At 47.2% G+C, this 18,955-nt stretch overlaps 1 protein-coding gene across 2 annotated transcripts in view; it reads right to left on the bottom strand.

Moving 5' to 3' along the window:
• Positions 1–18,245, bottom strand: part of LOC141249698 (sarcolipin) — a 28,598-nt gene extending 10,353 nt beyond the window's left edge. Inside the window, exons 1-2 of one of the 2 annotated variants that reach the window (XM_073669770.1) lie at positions 18,092–18,183; positions 12,762–12,878 (exon numbers count right to left, since the gene is read on the bottom strand). The gene's annotated coding sequence lies outside the window, so the exon portion shown is untranslated. Of the gene's footprint in view, positions 1–12,761; positions 12,879–18,091 lie in introns of both variants that reach the window. The other variant, XM_073669768.1, reaches the window with a different exon arrangement.
• Positions 18,246–18,955: the final 710 nt, after the last annotated feature.

Below are 18,955 nucleotides of genomic sequence, written 5' to 3' on the forward strand. Positions count from 1 at the left end.
ACTTATACTCACCTTTCTTCCCTGTGCTCCAGCGCTGCGTCCCGTTCTCACCTTTCTTCCCCATGTCAATACCGTGCTGTCCGGCGCCATTTTGCTGAAGACACACTGCAAATGTGTCTTCAGTAGAAAGGCGCCAGATAGCGCTATGCGCATGCGCCGATTCTGACTCCTCACTCCTGCCCGGGTCTCCGGCGAGAAGAGAAGCGCCGCGGCAACGCTCCTCCCGGTCATGTAAGTATGGCGCCGGAGATCGCGGTATACGTTCAGTGCCTAGGCATACCGCGATCTCCGGCGTCATACACACTTCTCTTACCTGTAACGGCTCCATGCGTTTTTCTCTGTCTGGAGCCAGACTGCGCAGGCGTGTCGCGCTTGCGTAGTCTATAAAGGCTTCAGACAGAGGTACGCATCTATGATTATATATATATATATACACTGTGTTCCAAATTATTATGCAAATAATATTTTTTCAGATTTTCCCAAATTACCTACATGAATTGCAGTTGTAGCGCCCCGAGGGTTCGGCCGCTACAGGGGTATTGTACCTCTGCCAGAGGTGTGATATTCCACTCCCGGGTAAGGATGGAGTGTGGACCAGGACTCAGTTAGCTGCATGCATCACACACACCCCATTTCCGGGGGACAGCTCAACGGTGCTCCCATTTATACAGTAATGCAGGCATGACAGACTATGTCCCTGGCTGGAGTGGGGAGGGGGGAGGAAAACCCAGTGATGTAGGAGCAGGAGGGGACGGTTTCTGAGCATAGGTAGGAGCTCATTGGTTGCTGGTCACCTGAGCTCACACACTAGGGAAGGGTATATAAGGTGGGCACCATCTTAGTTCTGGGTTGAGTTCAGTGAGAGAAGGAGTTCAGCCAGAGAGGGCTGACAGGGAGCTGTGGCTCAGTCTGGGCCCAGCTCCACTGGGCAGGCCTAGGGTGAAGGCTGGAGCCAGAGAGGAGAGGAGAACAGGAACAGAAAGGAACAGAAACAGAAAGGAACAGAAAAGGAAGAGAAGTACCCAAAGTGTAGAAGGGCTCAGGAACAAGAAGGCAGAAGGGACCCTAAGGACCCAGGAAATTCCGGGTGACGGGTCAGGCGAGAAAAGGGTACCGGATCCCAAATTGGTGGAGGAGAAACTACCCTCAGCCAAGAACCGGAGGTCGTGATGATTACCTGGTGCGACCCCCTACTAAACCTTGCTAGGAAGGCACCATATAGGATAGCGGGAAACGGGGCCCACGTTTACCCGCGTAGATCCGCGGCAGCTGGACAAAAGCTTGGTCACTGGTGGGGCATGAGCCAGAGGAAGGATAGAAGAGAGTCCCGTGCCATACTCCGGAATTGCCTGGGGGTTGACCGAGCCCCTCACCTGGTGGACACGGCACGGCTCGGGCAGTCACTACCTGTGCAGAAGTGGCTTGGAGTATACGAACTGTGAGTAAAAGACCCTGGACTGCAACATGTTGTCTTTGTGCTTCTTACTTCGCCAGCACTAATGGTACTGGGACTCCCTGAACCATCACCCCCACCATCTACTACATTGCCCTGGGGCTACACTCTTCCCGTGGGGAGTTATACTAACTCGGCTGCACACACCATCAGCCTCAGGGGACTGCCTTGCAGCGGCGGTTCATGATAGCCGCAATCCACGGGTGGCGTAGTCGGACATTACCTAAAGCACATAGTAGACTACCACTGGTCTGACCACCCTGAGCCACGGGACCGGGTCGCCACTGCTACCCCCATCATTACACTGAAGCCCGGTTCCGAGTGCCCCAAGGCCCAGGGGGCGAGTCAGCTTTGGCGTAGTCGGCAGGATTCTGACCAACCCGCCACAAATGGGTATTGCGTGCCTGAAAAGAGACTGTTTCACTGTGTTAAAGATGGCGCCCGCCCCAGAAGAACGAGCGCCATAATGTGCGCGCCAAAAGACCACAGGAAGCCATCTCCCATCGTGGGCCAGGTCCCAGAATGGCGCCAAAGAAGGAGCCCACCCCCAACAGCCAAGAGCATGGCTGTGGAGATGTCCATCAAGGTGGGGGGGCTGCCCCTGCTGAAAGTGATTGTCAGCAGATTGCCCCAAGACCACCCCCAATGGTGGCGGAAAGAGAAGAAAACTGTGGGGCTGGGTGCGGTCTGGATCAGTCTGTACGGACCGCACCCGGGAATGGAAGGAGAGAGCAGCACCAGTACCCTGGCGCGTGGCCTGCTGCAGGCCGAGCCACCCTGCAGCTTCGCGGAGCTGCTAGCACAGCTCCCCAAGGACGCGGAGCGTGCGCAAGCTGCGCTAGAAGAACTGGACCGGAGGATGGTCCGGGCGCAGCGGGATGTGATCGGGTGGAAGGAGGAGTTGGCCCGGCAAGCCGTGGCCCGACTGCAGGAGGCGCTACCACCGCCCAGCAGCACGCCTGCCTCTGAGGACGGTGAAGGAGGATCGGAGTCCGGGGACGCCGCCGCGGAGGAGGCTGCAACGACCGAGGCAGGTAACGGGGACGTCACCACCCCCAGCCCTGAAGCCGCGAGCCTGCCTCAGCCTCCCGTTGCGAGGCCCGAAGCCCCGGGAACCGTACCTGTCACCACGCCTCCGCCGCTACCAGCTAGGCCACAGGCTGCAGGCGCTGTTATCACGCTCCGCCCCGCGCCGTGCCCTTTAACCCCGGGCGCGATAAAGAAACAGATGCCACAGGCCGGGATGCAAGGCCTAAGACTTCTGGGCGCCGCTACCTCGCCAGCGCCCCTGGCCTCGGCTGTGCCACTCACGGGCACGACCGGAAGACGATCATCGGCCTGGTCGCAAGGCCGAGTGCCCCCAGGCGCCGCTCCCCCACCGGTGCCCCCTGCCATACAGCCCCTGGGCGCGGACTTGTTCGCCCAGCACACCTGTCCGGACTGGCAACCCTTCATCTGGCCGCCCGAGTATGTCAACCTCCGCCTCCAGAGAAGCCTGTCTGCGGAGACTGGAGCCGCACTCGAACCCCTAATACCTGTTCCGGAGCCTATGGACGTTGCCCAGCCCCCGCTCGAGGACGCTCAGTTCGAATGGGACCCCACCGGAGGAAATCTGATGAGGTTCACCCAAGAAACCCGGGCGGACGCAGGCCATCGACGAGAGTCCTGCCGTCAGCAGTTGGAGATGTTTGAGAGAGAGCAGCGGGAGCGGCGCGTCCGGCAAGAGCGGCTCCAGGTGCAAAGTGCGGAGCAGAAAAGGAGAGCCCGACAGAACCCCCGAGCCGCCAGCGGTCCCAGAGTCACTGGGACCATGGTGAAATTTCAAATGGAGCACGGCTGGGGCTTCATCAAAGATCCTGGGACCATCAGCGACGTCTTTGTGACCCAGAGGGACGTCGAGAGTCACCTGCCAGAGGGACATCAAGGACGAGACCTATACCCGGGTGACGTTGTGACCTACACCCGGCATAAGGGTGTAAAAGGGTGGTACGACCTCCACGTCCACCGGCTAACAGAGGAAGAGCTGCAGTACCACTCGGACCCCGAGTACCAAGAGGGCCCGGACGGGCCTGAAGACGACCAGGAGGAGCAAGGAGCATCAGGAGGACACCGTTACCAGTAAACGGTAAAGTGTGATTGTACATAGTTACCCGTCAGGGTAAAAAGAACTGTTGTGGGACTGTTTCCACTGAGTGTGTGGTCCCCGTTGGGACTGATATAGAACTGATAAAAAGTTGCCCCACCCCCTAAGTTACCTGGCTGAGGACTGAGAACAGCCATCCCTTTTCCCTAACCTGGCTGAGGACTGAGAGCAGCCATTCCCCTTCCCAAAACTGGCCGAGGACTGAGAGCGGCCGCCCTTATACATAGTTGCGCTTCCTAAAGCGCCCCCTACTGGTTTTATAAAAAGACTGCAGCGTCTACCTCAGGACAAATTTGCTGGACTGTTGCACCTTTAAGAAGAATGAACACCAGGTCGCAAGTTGCACCGCGGCCAGTACCCAAGAATATGTTTTACTTAAAAATGTTTTATATGAAAAAGTTTTATATGCTGCTATATGATGTTTTATATGACAAAAGAGTTCCGGTAGTATTAACAGTGACAAAGAAAAGTGTTTCCCATAAAGGGAATTGAACAATGTCGTTCGTTTTCTAATGTGAAAAGTTATTGAAAAAGTTTTGCATGTCTTGTAATCAAATGTCTTTACTCTTTTCCAGCCCGAGGGCGTGCTGTGGTTTACCAGGGGGGAATGTAGCGCCCCGAGGGTTCGGCCGCTACAGGGGTATTGCACCTCTGCCAGAGGTTTCATATTCCACTCCCAGGTAAGGATGGAGTGTGGACCAGGACTCAGTTAGCTGCATGCATCACACACACCCCATTTCTGGGGGACAGCTCAACGGTGCTCCCATTTATACGGTAATGCAGGTACGACAGACTATGTCCCTGGCTGGAGGGGGGAGGAAAACCCAGTGATGTAGGAGCAGGAGGGGACGGTTTCTGAGCATAGGTAGGAGCTCATTGGTTGCTGGTCACCTGAGCTCACACACTAGGGAAGGGTATATAAGGTGGGCACCATCTTAGTTCTGGGTTGAGTTCAGTGAGAGAAGGAGTTCAGCCAGAGAGGGCTGACAGGGAGCTGTGGCTCAGTCTGGGCCCAGCTCCACTGGGCAGGCCTAGGGTGAAGGCTGGAGCCAGAGAGGAGAGGAGAACAGGAACAGAAAGGAACAGAAACAGAAAGGAGCAGAAAAGGAAGAGAACTACCCAAAGTGTAGAAGGGCTCAGGAACAAGAAGGCAGAAGGGACCCTAAGGACCCAGGAAATTCCGGGTGACGGGTCAGGCGAGAAAAGGGTACCGGATCCCAAATTGGTGGAGGAGAAACTACCCTCAGCCAAGAACCGGAGGTCGTGATGATTACTTGGTGCGACCCCCTACTAAACCTTGCTAGGAAGGCACCATATAGGATAGCGGGAAACGGGGCCCACGTTTACCCGCGTAGATCCGCGGCAGCTGGACAAAAGCTTGGTCACTGGTGTGGCACGAGCCAGAGGAAGGATAGAAGGGAGTCCTGTGCCATACTCCGGAATTGCCTGGGGGTTGACCGAGCCCCTCACCTGGTGGACACGGCACGGCTCGGGCAGTCACTACCTGTGCAGAAGTGGCTTGGAGTATGCGAACTGTGAGTAAAAGACCCTGGACTGCAACATGTTGTCTTTGTGCTTCTTACTTCGCCAGCACTAACGGTACTGGGACTCCCTGAACCATCACCCCCACATCTACTACATTGCCCTGGGGCTACACTCTCCCCGTGGGGAGTTATACCATCTCAGCTGCACACACCATCAGCCTCAGGGGACTGCCTTGCAGCGGCGGTTCATGATAGCCGCAATCCACGGGTGGCGTAGTCGGACATTACCTAAAGCACATAGCAGACTACCACTGATCTGACCACCCTGAGCCACGGGACCGGGTCGCCACTACTACTCCCAGCATCATACAGAAGCCCGGTTCCGGGTACCCCAAGGCCCAGGGGGCGAGTCACAGTCATTGTAATTTTCCAGTCAAATAACTAATAGAGTACAATTGAAAGGTTTTTGTACAAACTGCCTATGATAACAGTATATTTTAAAAAAAATAAAACACTCAAACTGCACTCAAAATGCATGTTCCAAATTATTATGCACAGCAGAGTTTTCAACCTTTTCATTTTAATAAAAAACAAAAAAATGGTCATTTTTGAAATTATAAGCATTAGCAGGTTATTACAAACTGAAATCAAACAGTTTTCAACTCAAAACTTTATTCTAGGTGATGTTACATTTGCACATAGGACCCCTTGTTCGAAAGGAGCTTCTGAACTCTCTCGTCCATTGAATTTGTCAGGTTTTGGCTGGTTTCTGCTTCAATTGTTTTGCATAAGTACAGAATACCCTACCAGAGCTGTTGCTTAGATGTGAACTGCCTCCCGCCATCATAGACACTCCTTTTGATGATGCTCCAGAGGTTCTAAATGGGGTTGAGGTCAGGGGAGCATGGGGGCCACACCATAAGTTTGTCCCCTTTTATGCCCATAGCAGCCAGAGATGCAGATGTGCTATGTGCAGCATGAGACGGTGCATTATCATGCATGAAAATGATCTTGCTGCAGAATTCACTGTTCTTCTTCTTGAACCATGGAAGGAAGTGCTGTTTGAGAAACTCCACATACAGTATGGAGTTCATCTTTACCCCTTCAGGGATCCTAAAGGGGCCGACAAACTCTCTCCCCATGATTCCAGCCCAAAACATTACTCCACCTCCTCCTTGTTGGCGTCGTAGCCGTGTTTGCATGAGGTGTCCATCAACCAGCCATCCTCCACTCCATCCATCTGGACCATCAAGCGTTGCACGGCACTCATCGGTGAACAAAACAGTTTTGAAGTCAGTCTTCATGTATTGTTTGGCCCACTGGAGCCGTTTCTGCTTGTGTGCAGTGGATAGAGGAGGTTGACAGGATGGCTTACGCACAGCTGCAAACCTCTGAAGGACCCTGCATCTTGTTATTCGGGGGACGTTGGAGGCACCAGCAGCTTAAAAAACTTGTCTGCTGCTATGACAAGGCTTTTTTGCCGCTGCTCTTTTAACCTGACGTAATTGCCTGTAGGAAAGAGTCCTCAATTTTCCATTATCAGCACGTACACGTGTGTTCTGTGAATCAGCTACATACTTCTTGATTGTGCGATGATCAGGATGAAGTGTCTTGGCAATGTTGATTGTAGTCATGCCTTGACCGAAACACTCCACAATTTGTTGCATCTCAGCAGCGGACACATCCTTTTTCTTTCCCATTTTGCCAGAAAGTGTAGGCTGCTTAATAATGTGGGACAGCCTTCTTAAGTAGTCTTGCCTTTCATTGGACACACCTGCCAAAGTAATTAGCACAGGTGTCTGCAATTGCTTACAGTGATATAAGGAGCCCTGACACACATCACCATCAATGAGTTTAACTGACAAACAAAATTTTTTTTTACCTTATCACTCCTAAACACTTTTTGCATAATAATTTGGAACACAGTGTATATAGCATGCAGTTTTATTGCTTTCATAAAACTCAGAGGGATTCAAAACTTAAACAGCCTCTTCTAGGCAGAAAGGTATAACAACAAAATAAGCAGTTCATTTAGCAGGCACATATGTCAGTGCGGGCTCACCTGAACAGATTACAGTCCTTTCTCCAGGAGCAAACTTTACACAAAGAAGAGATACAGTTCTACCAGTCTCAGTATCAACTTCAGCCTGAGCTCCAGCAGCTTTCAGCGCCAAACAGAAGTGTTCAACTCCATGGACAGTTCAAACTGAACAGGCTGTGGCTTTCACATGTTACTCTGTAGCTCCAACACACAGACTGCTCAGCTTTCCTAGCTGACGTGTGCAGTCTCCATTCAGAGAGAGACTCGACCTTATCTCTCTTCCAGCTACAGCTCACATTCTGGCTGGTCACCAGCTTCAACATACTCGACTCAGGCAATTCCTACATGTGTCAAAGCTGTGTAACAGCCGCGACACATGCAGCCGCCGCTGAAACTGAAATGCCGAGCACGCCAAAACTACTCGGCGACTACCCGAGCCTGCTCATTTAAAGGGTTAAACAAGCACGCTCGCTCATCACTAGTGGCCGCATTATGGTTGGGGTCGCCTGCTGGCAGATACAAACAGCAGGGGTCCTCCATACAGAATAATGGGCCTCACATAGTCCTCCATACAGAATAATGGGCTCCACTTTGTCCTCTATACTGTATAATAGCCCCACATAGTCCTCCATACAGAATAATGGGCCCCACATAGTCCTCCATACAGAATAATGGGCTCCACATAGTCCTCCATACAGAATAATGGGCCCCATTTAGTCCTCCATACAGAATAATGGGCCCCATTTAGTCCTCCATACAGAATAATGGGCCCCACATAGTCCTCCATACAGAATAATGGGCCCCACATAGTCCTCCATACAGAATAATGGGCCCCACATAGTCATCCATGCAGTATAATGGGACCCACATAGTCATCCATGCAGTATAATGGGACCCACATAGTCCTCCATGCAGTATAATGGGACCCACATAGTCCTCCATACAGAATAATGGCCCCACATAGTCCTCCATACAGAATAATGGCCCCACATAGTCCTCCATACAGTATAATGGGCCCCACATAGTCCTCCATACAGAATAATGGGCCCCACATAGTCCTCCATACAGAATAATGGGCCCCACATAGTCCTCCATACAGAATAATGGGCCCCACATAGTCCTCCATACAGAATAATGGGCCCCACATAGTCTTCCATACAGAATAATGGGCTCCACATTGTCCTCCATACAGAATAATGGGCCCCACATAGTCCTCCATACAGAATAATGGGCTCCACATAGTCCTCTATACAGTATAATAGCCCCACATAGTCCTCCATACAGTATAATGGGCCCCACATAGTCCTCCATACAGTATAATGGGCCCCACATAGTCCTCCATACAGAATAATGGGCCCCACATAGTCCTCCATACAGAATAATGGGCCCCACAGTCCTCCATACAGAATAATGGCCCCACATAGTCCTCCATACAGTATAATGGGCCCCACATAGTCCTCCATACAGTATAATAGCCCCACATAGTACTCCACACAGAATAATGGGCCCCACATAGTCCTCCATACAGTATAATGGGCCCCACATAGTCCTCCATACAGTATAATGGGCCCCACATAGTCCTCCATACAGTATAATGGGCTCCACATAGTCCTCCATACAGAATAATGGCCCCACATAGTCCTCCATACAGAATAATGGCCCCACATAGGGGTGGCGGTTTTGGTGTCACGGGCCAAATCTAACCACCCTGTGGGCCAGATTTGGCCCACGGGCCAGAGTTTGATATGTATGCTATAGAGGGTCCCCTGATCGTCAGGCATGTCGTTCTTTATTACATATTCCAAATGTTATTTTAGCACTGAACACAGGCATTAAATATTCATTGGGTAAAAGTGATGCGTTTTGTGATTTCTTCCACTCATTGTCATATTCTTCTACTTCGTATTTTTTTTTATTATTAGGGTTGAAAATCCTGCTATGGTCCCCTCCTCTACATAAAGAGTGGATCACAAAAAAAAAAGCGGACCCCTGTGTAGCACACCGCTGGCCGGGATGGATGCGGTGGGCTTATTCATGTCTTGTTTTACTGTAAGGCAGTTCTGACAATTGAGCGTATAATCCGCATGTAATCCTGACATCTTTATAGAAAGTGGATCACAAAGCTCGATATATACACAGACCTCAGTGTATCTGTAATAGTCTTGTCAGATTTCTGTAATTTACACCTCATCAGTTATGTCCAGCTTACATAGGCGGTCTGTACTGTTTACACACAGGTCGGCCATGTTTCTCCGTACGTTAGGGCTGTAGCCTATTACAGGGGCGACGTATAGGATTTCTCTGTACTCCTGTAAGAACATGGAAAGTCATCTAATATCACAATATCTGTTACCATATATAGTCCAGAATGAGCGTCCAGGCCCAGATTAGTATGGAGCCGCTGTGCCCATAATTGGCCATGAGAAATGATTTTCTGTAATTAATGAACCACTTACAGAATTTGCCAAGAATCATTGCAGCCACAATAAACAGGGCTCTACGTCTATTAGTTGTGCAATAATATCTAGAAGGAGTTTCCTAATTAAAGCATTATTCTTTAGTACAGTCTTAAAACATAATTCCACTTTATTATACGTATTTGATATATTTTCTCTAGATACAAAGTAGATTAGCTTTAACTGTTTGGGTGATTTTAAGCTACAGAAAATGTTATTTGTTGCCCCTTGAACAGACATCACTTTACCTGCGCTCTAGGCTGAGTTCACACAAGTGTATAAAAAAACCCATCTGATTGTCATCAATATACCATCCGTATGTCTGGTTTTTTTACACCCATTTTTATGTCAGCAGTTAATAACATTTAGAAAACTAAATACAGTTTCTCATGTTAAGGGCTCGTGCAGACTGTATTTTTGGTCCAAGTGCAATCCGACAAAACATTGGCTCGTACTCGGACCAATGTTAGTCTATGGGGCCGTGCACTTGTCTGATTATTTTCCTCAGACAGAGCCGGTCCGGTAAAAAAATAAATCGCATCATGCCCAAGTTTGATCTGTTATTCGAATCACATTTGGCCATGCAAGTCAATGAGTGCGTGGGAAATATCGGACTGTACTCGGATGGCATCCAGAATGAAGAAGATGGAGACATTTTTTTTTTCCTCCATCTTCTCCTCATCTGAGAGAATAGGATCACACTATGATGACATTCTGATCAAACTCTGATCATGTGTTTATTTGTATAGTCCATTCTCTCGAATTAAAGAATAGCAAGATGGTGACCGGTCTGCAAAAAATGTCCTATGAGGAACAGTTAGAGGATTTGGGAATGTTTAGCTTGCAAAAAAGAAGACTAAGATGAGACTTAATAGCTGTCTACAAATATCTGAAGGGCTGTCACAGTGTAGAGGGATCATCCTTATTCTCATTTGCACATGGAAACACGAGAAGCAATGGAATGAAACTGAAAGGGAGAAGATACAGATTAGATATTAGAAAAAACTTTTTGACAGTATTGGAGATCAATGAGTGGAACAGGCGGCCACAAGAGGTGGTGAGTTCTCCTTCAATGGAAGTCTTCAAACAGAGGCTGGACAGACATCTTTCTGAGATGGTTTAGTGAATCCTGCATTGAGCAGGGGGTTGGACACGATGACCCTGGAGGTCCCTTCCAACTCTATCATTCTATCATTCTATAAACTCTTGTGACCCTAGTCTAATAAATTGCTATGCATCTGTAAAAATCCTTATGGGATCTGTTTGTTTTTTCTTACACCCATGACTTAAATAGACAAGTCTCATTCTAAATATGGAAGAGACTAATGCATTCTGCGATTTTCTTTTACGTGGGCATTCACTACAGGTTTAAAATGGCTATGAACAGCCCTATTGACTAAAATTGGTCCGAGTGCAGTCTGGTAGAAATAGGGGTATTTATTTGAGTGGAATTGAATTCTACAATTCTCTATTATGCTGAACACGGATTGTTTGTAATTCACTGGCCTCCTTTTTTCTAAATTGTAGAGGGCATCAAAAGGTTAAAAAAAAAAGAATGATACTCACCTGACCGCTCACCGCTCCTCCACAGCTTGCTGTCCCTCAAATGGTCCTTGGTGCATCTTCGCCTCTTCTTACCACTGAAATCCCTGGACATCCGGCTGCAAATAGGCCCAAAATGTCTCTGCTCATGTGCATCTTAATATCGCAACGTGCCCTTATTATTACCATTTTGGTCTAACATGTACCTTTATGACACCTTTATGTTCTTGCGTGCAAATTTTTGACCATGTATGCAACTTTTTTGAAAACCTTTAGAATTTTTTTTTTAATTAAATAACATCAGTTCTGCCATTCTTTTTTTTTCTATGGTGTTGGGATAAATATCCAGCATCATCTTTTTCCTAGGTGGGATAAATACCTCGAAAATGTTATAATATGGATGGATGAATGCAGCGTTACAAAATACATTGTTTTTTACTTTCTGTTTTTTAAAAATATTTTTTTATTTATTTTTTGTCCAACTATGGTATTTCTTTTCATATGTTTCCTTGTATAATAAATTGCACTTTCTTTATTGCAGTGTATTATACCTGTTAATTCAAATCAATAGACATCCTAGTACACCTTCCTTCTGGCAGGAGCTTGTATGAGTCGAAACATGGCAGGCCTGCGGTGCCAAAGGAATGACTGAGGGAGCACTTACATCTACTATATATTCGGCTTATCCCGTCTGTCTGTCCGTCCAGGAAATCCCACGTCGCTGATTGGTCCGGCCGCGGCCAATCAGCGACGCGGGATTTCAGAACAAGATGACGGCCGTTAGCGGCTCATCTGCCGCACGGAGGTCAGCGGCGATGCAGCCGGGAGATGACCGGCGCTAGCCCCTTATTACACAGTGCCCTCTCTTGTTATGTACAGCACCATCCCTTACATATTGGATTATTTATAGCCCCCTGTCTTTATTACATACCGTCCTCCCTTGTTAGATATATAACGCAATAACGGCTGATGGAGCATGGGAAAGCTTCTTTTCTGATGGAGGAGCTGATGGACTGGTCTTCTGGTCACCGGCTGCTCCATCAGCAGTCATTATATATCTAACAAGAGACGACTATTTAATGAAGAGAGAGCGCTGTGACTGACAAGAATACACTATGTAAGGGACAGTACGGTACATAACAGCAGAGGAAGCTATATAATAAGAGACGGCACCATATATAGCTAGAGAGGATGGTATGTAATAAAGGAGGGTGTTATACATAATAAAAGATGAAACTATATAACTAAGGACGGCGCTATACATAATAAGTGAGTACACTATATACTAAGGGACTGTGCTATACATAATACAGCTACATTCCTGTGTGCAGTGTCGGTGTGCTGTCCGCTTTTACAGACGCATTGAGCATGTCCTATTATAATCCTCAAAATCAGATCAGAACAGAACATTCTCTGACCCTCACAGATTTCATTCTCAGATTCGTGATTTTCATGGATGTGTGAATGAATCTATAAAAATCTACGAATCCGCTGACCATCCGATAAAAAAATCTGGCAATCTGGCAGCTCACGGACATTTCACACAAATGTGAGAATGCAGTTTAAGGGATTTTACAGATAACATTATCACTCCGAGTCACACAGTGCAGATATAGAATAATATTTACATCCAGACACTTACCGCTGACGTCTCATCTGATCAGAGTCAGTTTCAGCTGCTTCTTCTCCATCTGGTCAGACCTTCTTGTCGACATCTCCCAGCCACGACTCGTCTTGTCACGACACGATGATCTCCAGCCTAGAGAATAACAAGGTCACATATATTGTATATATACATGTGTCTCCCCCGCACTGCGCTCCTGAATACAGATATGTACCCCTCCTTCATTAATATACTATTAGCCACTTAGTAATCAAAATATAAAGTGATAAGCAGCACTGTGCCCCCCATTAACTATAATCTCCACCAGCCAATAATATAAATTATTCAGTCTCTGTGACTCTCCCCAATTAACTGTAAGGCTATGTGCACTCGGAAAATACACAAGGCTTTACAGTACAAGCAAAGTGAAACCCCCGTCATTGCTCTCTCACAGCACTCCCATAATTGCTCTCTTCCAGCACCTCCGTCATTGCTCTCCCCATCTCCACCATCCTCATCATTGCTCTCCCCATTCCCACCATTGCTCTCCCCAGCCCCGTCATTGCTCTCCCCATCCCCACCATCCTCATCATTGCTGTCCCCATCCTCATCATTGCTCTCCGCATCCCCACCATCCTCATCATTGCTCTCCCCATCCCCTCCATTGCTCTCCCCATACCCATCATCCCCATCATTGCTCTCCTCATTCTCATCATTGCTCTTCCCAGCCCCATCATTGCTCTACCTAGCCCCATCATTGCTCTCCCCAGCCCCACCATTGCTTTCCCCAGGCCCACCATTGCTCTCCCCAGCCCCATCATTGCTCTCCCCAGCCCCATCATTGCTCTCTCCAGCCCCATCATTGCTTACCCCAGCCCCATCATTGCTTACCCCAGCCCCATCATTGCTCTCCCCCACCTCCCCTCATTCTCTTGTTCCTCTCCCAGCGTTTCAGTATAAAAAAAACAACCAAACAAACACACACAACTTACCTCTCAGCCCGCTTTCCTGCAGCATCCTTCTCGTCTCTGGTAACTTTCTCCCTGACACAGTCCCGCATAGCATGATGACGTCATCCAGCAGCGTGGGCCTGTGTCAGGGAGGAAGCGCCAGGTAGGAAGCAGAGGTGAGGACGGATCCCTCCAGCTCTGCTGCCATTTTCCTCCTGTCAGCAGCAGAGCTGCAGGGATCCCTCCATGGGCCCCCCGCAACTTGGGGATCCGAGAAGCAGGCCAGACTGCCCTCATCATTAGCCGCCCGGCAAGGGATGCATCCGCGGTAGGTCCGCCCAGCTCCAAAGACATACTGATGGGGGCTCACAATATAAATTGCCTATGTGGACAGTGATCATAATGTCTGTAAAGTGCTGTGGAATATGATGGCACTATATAAGCAAAGCATAATAATAAATAATAATTGTAAGCCACGTATGACCACTGATAGAAATTATTGTCATGGAAAGCTATATGTCACGAATGTGTTGGGACTATGGGTGCTAACCAGGTCCCTAGAACTAGGGGCGCCCTAGTCTATCCCTGTTTCCCGGATTACTCCTGAAGGTGGAGATGCCAGGTTCTCATGCCTTGCTATGCTCTTATATAAACCCTGATCTGTCCCCTCCCCCACCCAGGGTAGCGGGAAGCTGAAGTGTATAGGAAACAAAGCAAACAAAGGAAGAGGGACAGAGATAAAGGAAAATACCAACCATACAAAATACACTCACCAAAAGACAGAGTGAGACTCAGAGGAGTTAAAGGAAGGAGAAAACAAACAGCAGAGTATGAGGATGTGCGCACAGACAAAACTCCAAGCAACAATCTACTGAATAAATCTCCAAACGTCTACTCCAAGCATGAACTACAACTCCAGAACCAGGCAGCAAGAACTAACACTGGCAATCCCTAAGTGTCAGTGGTGAGCATATATAGCAGAGGAAAGTGGCCAACACTGAACAGCTGAGACAATCCAGGTAGGAAAGCTCCAAGAGCTTCTACTGAACAGATTAACCCTTACACTGCTAGGAAGGAAGAACCAGCACTGTTTAATAAGATGGTGAAGTACTTTTAACCAGTGCAGGAGTTTGTAAAACCAGATACTGTGGTCTTCTAGCCCCTCTCTGTCGCAGTATCCCCGTGACACTATAATCCTGATTCTAAAATTCATTGTCTGCATTCTGGTTTGAATCTCATAAAACTACAAGATTATTTTAAGGAAACATCAAGATTCCAAATATGCAATGTGCTTCTTGGCTTTAGTTAACGTGTCCAGTTCCCATGAGAATGTTCTGGTTATAATAATCCAACTGTGAGGCTGGTTTCACATGCCTGACATTCACGGTGCGAGTACAGACCATAATGTCCAGAATGTTTTTGGATCTCCTGACCCAACCTCAACTGCCTCATATGCATATACAGTGGAGTAATTAGAGTCCGATGGGCCCTGGTGCAAGATTTTGACCGGGGCCACCATCTTGAGGTATATATATATGCCCTCCACCCTGGTGTATATGTCTTTCATCCTGGCCCCATTCTGCTATATATATTTCCTCCATCCTAGTATATATGTCCCTTATCCTGGGCCCCATCCTGGTATATATCCCCATCCTGGTATATATATATCCTGCTCCTGGTATTACATATATCCCCCATCATGGGCTCATCCTGGTATATATGTCCCTTATACTCGGCCCCATCCTGTTATATATATTCCCCATCCTGCTATACATATCCCCCATCCCAGTATGTATGTTCCCCATCCTGGTATATGTCCCCCGTTCTGCCGCTGTTCTTTAATGCATAGAAAAACATAATCCATTATACTGATCTCCCCTCTGCTCCCCCACCATGCAGCATCCTCTTCTGAAGCCGGCAGCTAACTTCATATACAAGCTACGGGAGCGCATGACGTCATAGCCATGCGCTCCCAATCACGTGCATGCCGACATCAGCGGCTGGCCTCTGATTGGCCGGCAGCATGCATTGCTACGCATGGACTCAATGGGTCTCTGCGCCGCAATACACTTTAGCTGAATGTGCGTCCGAGGGCACACATCTAGTTGAAGATTTTGCTGGCGTCAGTGGGCCCCCAAATGCATGGGCCAGGTCGCGACCTTTGGTTGTTACTCCCATGCGCATATATTAGGCTGTAAAAGGGGCTCTGTCAGCACAGAATGACTGTTCCAACCAAATACAGGTGCTTGATGTCTCATGGTGCAGCCAAATATGTAAGTGCACCTTCCCACCTGCTGGTTTTCCACCTATCTCTGCCCTTCTCTGGCTCTATGAAGCCTGAGCTGTCAATCACAGAGGTTGTGGAGAATCAAGGAAAACAAGCAGATGGGAAGGTGCATTTACATATTTGACAACCCCAACATATATGGATGCTGGGTGGCAACTGCAACCTATGTGGACGCTGGGTGACAACTGCAACCTATGGGTACATTGGGTGACAACTGGCAATCTATGTGGACATTGGGTGACAACCCCAACATATATGGATACTAGGTGACAACTGCAACCTATGTGGACATTGGGTGACATCTGCAACCTATGTGGTGGACATTGGGTGACAACCCCCATCTATGTGGACACTGGGTGACAACCGGAACCCATATGATAAATTCTGATTAAACCAGGAATGCACAACATTTTCTGGCCCCCAGGACTGCATTAGAGATTTGAAGAGTATTATCACCTAAAGGATATATGGCCTATTATAGTATATACCATATATGTATGGCAAATTGCAGCTACACATCTGCAACTCGTTCCAATAACAAAATGTTGGGTCACCTGCTCCTCACTACAGAGAAGAGGAGATCAGGAGGCCACACATGCCCATGTAGTAGCCATTTCCATTGTAGTTTATAAAAGTTAAGATAACAATTGAGGGTTTGACAGATTCCATAACCTGCAATGGAGAGAATTGTATCCATATTCTATTGATATGCCGTGAATGTCTAATAGGGGAATACATCTTTAGGAATTATGGACAGTGTTTTTTTTTGCAGCAGGAAATCAGCAGTGAAATGTATATTGGTAAAACTGCTATGAACTTTGAATTAGAAATGCAACAAAATTTTCTGCACATTTCACCTTTTTCACACTGCCGTATATTCTCTCACGTTAGAGAATCGGGCCAATTATGCTAATGACACTGGACACTGAGTGTGATCCGATTCTCACGCATGAGAGAATCGCAGCACAAGTGCGGAGAAGAAGGAGAACTTAAGTTCTCCATCTTCTCCATTGTCTCTCTGCGCGTAGATCAGGCTGCACTCGGATGACATCCAAGTGCGGTCTGATGTTTTACACGCGCTCATAGACTTGTATGGGTGAATGTGATCCGATTATTGGATGTACCCACAGCATGCGGAAAAAACGCAGATCTGCACTGCCCCATAGTATAACTTTATACTGACAAAATGATGCAAGACACAGGGATTTAAAGGGCATGGTCAGCAATAAGCGTTACACAGGACAGCATTGTCTTGGTTGCTCCTTTAACTTGCTTAAAACAGAACTAATACAGCCCTACAGTGCCCATCTCTTCTACCGCTAGCTTTTCGGTTAAGTGGCATCACAATCCTCACAAGGCCCCAACATGCTGGGTTTGCACCAAACAGTTACACATTACTACCCCTAATACCAAGTGAATAAAAAATAGTCTAATAAGTCCAATAACTGTTATAAACAGAACAAAGCAAATATATGAAAATTTTCATTTGCATATTGTCGACAGGTGTATTTTCTATCATGAAGCCATATTTCTCAATATACTGTAAGACAATGGAGGCTGAAACACAGAGTTGGAGTCAATGTGCTGCCAATATGCTACCTGTCTAGTATACGGACTGATTATATGCTCCTCTAAAAGAGTCCTCTTTTCAGACAGATCTGTTGGAATTGGTTGAAGAATTGGTGCCAAAACTATCAATGCACAATGGTGCAAGGTGGCTTATAGAAAGTGCTGAACTATGCAGAACTACAGTACAGATTTATAATGTTTCAACATATATAATTTCATACTCTAGGTGTACACATTCACACTTTCCTTCCTTCACCAGACAACCCAAAAAAATAGGCACCAAAATTTTGCACAATCAGTACCAATGACCAACATCAAACATTTGTACAGAGACTATACCCCAAGTTGACCTTCACCTTCAGAAGAGATGCTACTTCTAGCCAGTTCCGGCACATCAATACTGCAATATTATAAGACGTGGCCAAACAATTATTCAACTTTTGTAAATGTGCTATTAAATAAACAGTTTATAAAATGCAGTATAGTCCAAATGGCATGAAAAAAAAAAAAGTTTAAATCTCAAAACTACAAAAAGCAAAGAAAAAACAAGACTTGTGTATCACCTGCGGCTCAATCCTGGAGAGAGCTGGAGAGCTGATCTAGACTTTATGTTCCTCCCAGGGATTCTGCTCTCCGTCTTCTGGAATTCTAATCCCTGTGTTTGGACTGAAATAGTATCAGGGAGGAGTCCTGGAGTTAATTGGAGGTGACGTCACAGTTTATAAATTGTGAGAATATCATTAGGAGAATGTGAATGAACATCCCGCTGTACCGGAGACCATTAACAACTCATCTTTTTTTCATTGTGCAAATCTGAACGTAACTTCAAATACTATTTTTACTTTTCTGCTCTGCATCTGTTATTCCATCGCTTACTGCTATATATCATCAGGCCAGTTGTTCTGTTAAAGGGAACCTTCCATATTAAACATGCAGCCTGATCTGACAGCTGAATGTCATAGAAGAGGCCAAGCCGAAAAGATTAACATATAAGTTTGTGGGAAAATATTTAGTATAACTTGCTTTCTAGTCATTTCAATTCCTGTTCTTTTTGGACTTAACAGCCAAAGGTCCACTCCTAATCAATGATTGACAGCTGCTTTGTATCCAGACTCATACAAGGAAGCCCAGAATAAGCAGGGACTTTGCAAGGTGTTATGCTGCAGAAAGAAGCTTTGCAAAAATTGCACCATGGTCTATTTAATAAAGTGATAGTGATGATGGCTGCTGGAAGTGACGTAGCATCTGCTAAAGATAGAAAAGGAGGTGGAGCTGGATGGTCAAACTAGGGATCAGCTCTGCTGAAAAAGAGGAGGAACTGTATCAGCTTAAACAGTGAAAAAGAGGAGGAACTGTATCAGCTTAAACAGTGAAAAAGAGGAGGAACTGTATCAGCTTAAACAGTGAAAAAGAGGAGGAACTGTATC

The sequence above is a fragment of the Phyllobates terribilis genome, unplaced genomic scaffold, assembly GCF_046119375.1.
Source record: "Phyllobates terribilis strain yellow unplaced genomic scaffold, ASM4611937v1 Scaffold_2__4_contigs__length_985480577, whole genome shotgun sequence".
NCBI classification, from domain to species: domain Eukaryota; kingdom Metazoa; phylum Chordata; class Amphibia; order Anura; family Dendrobatidae; genus Phyllobates; species Phyllobates terribilis.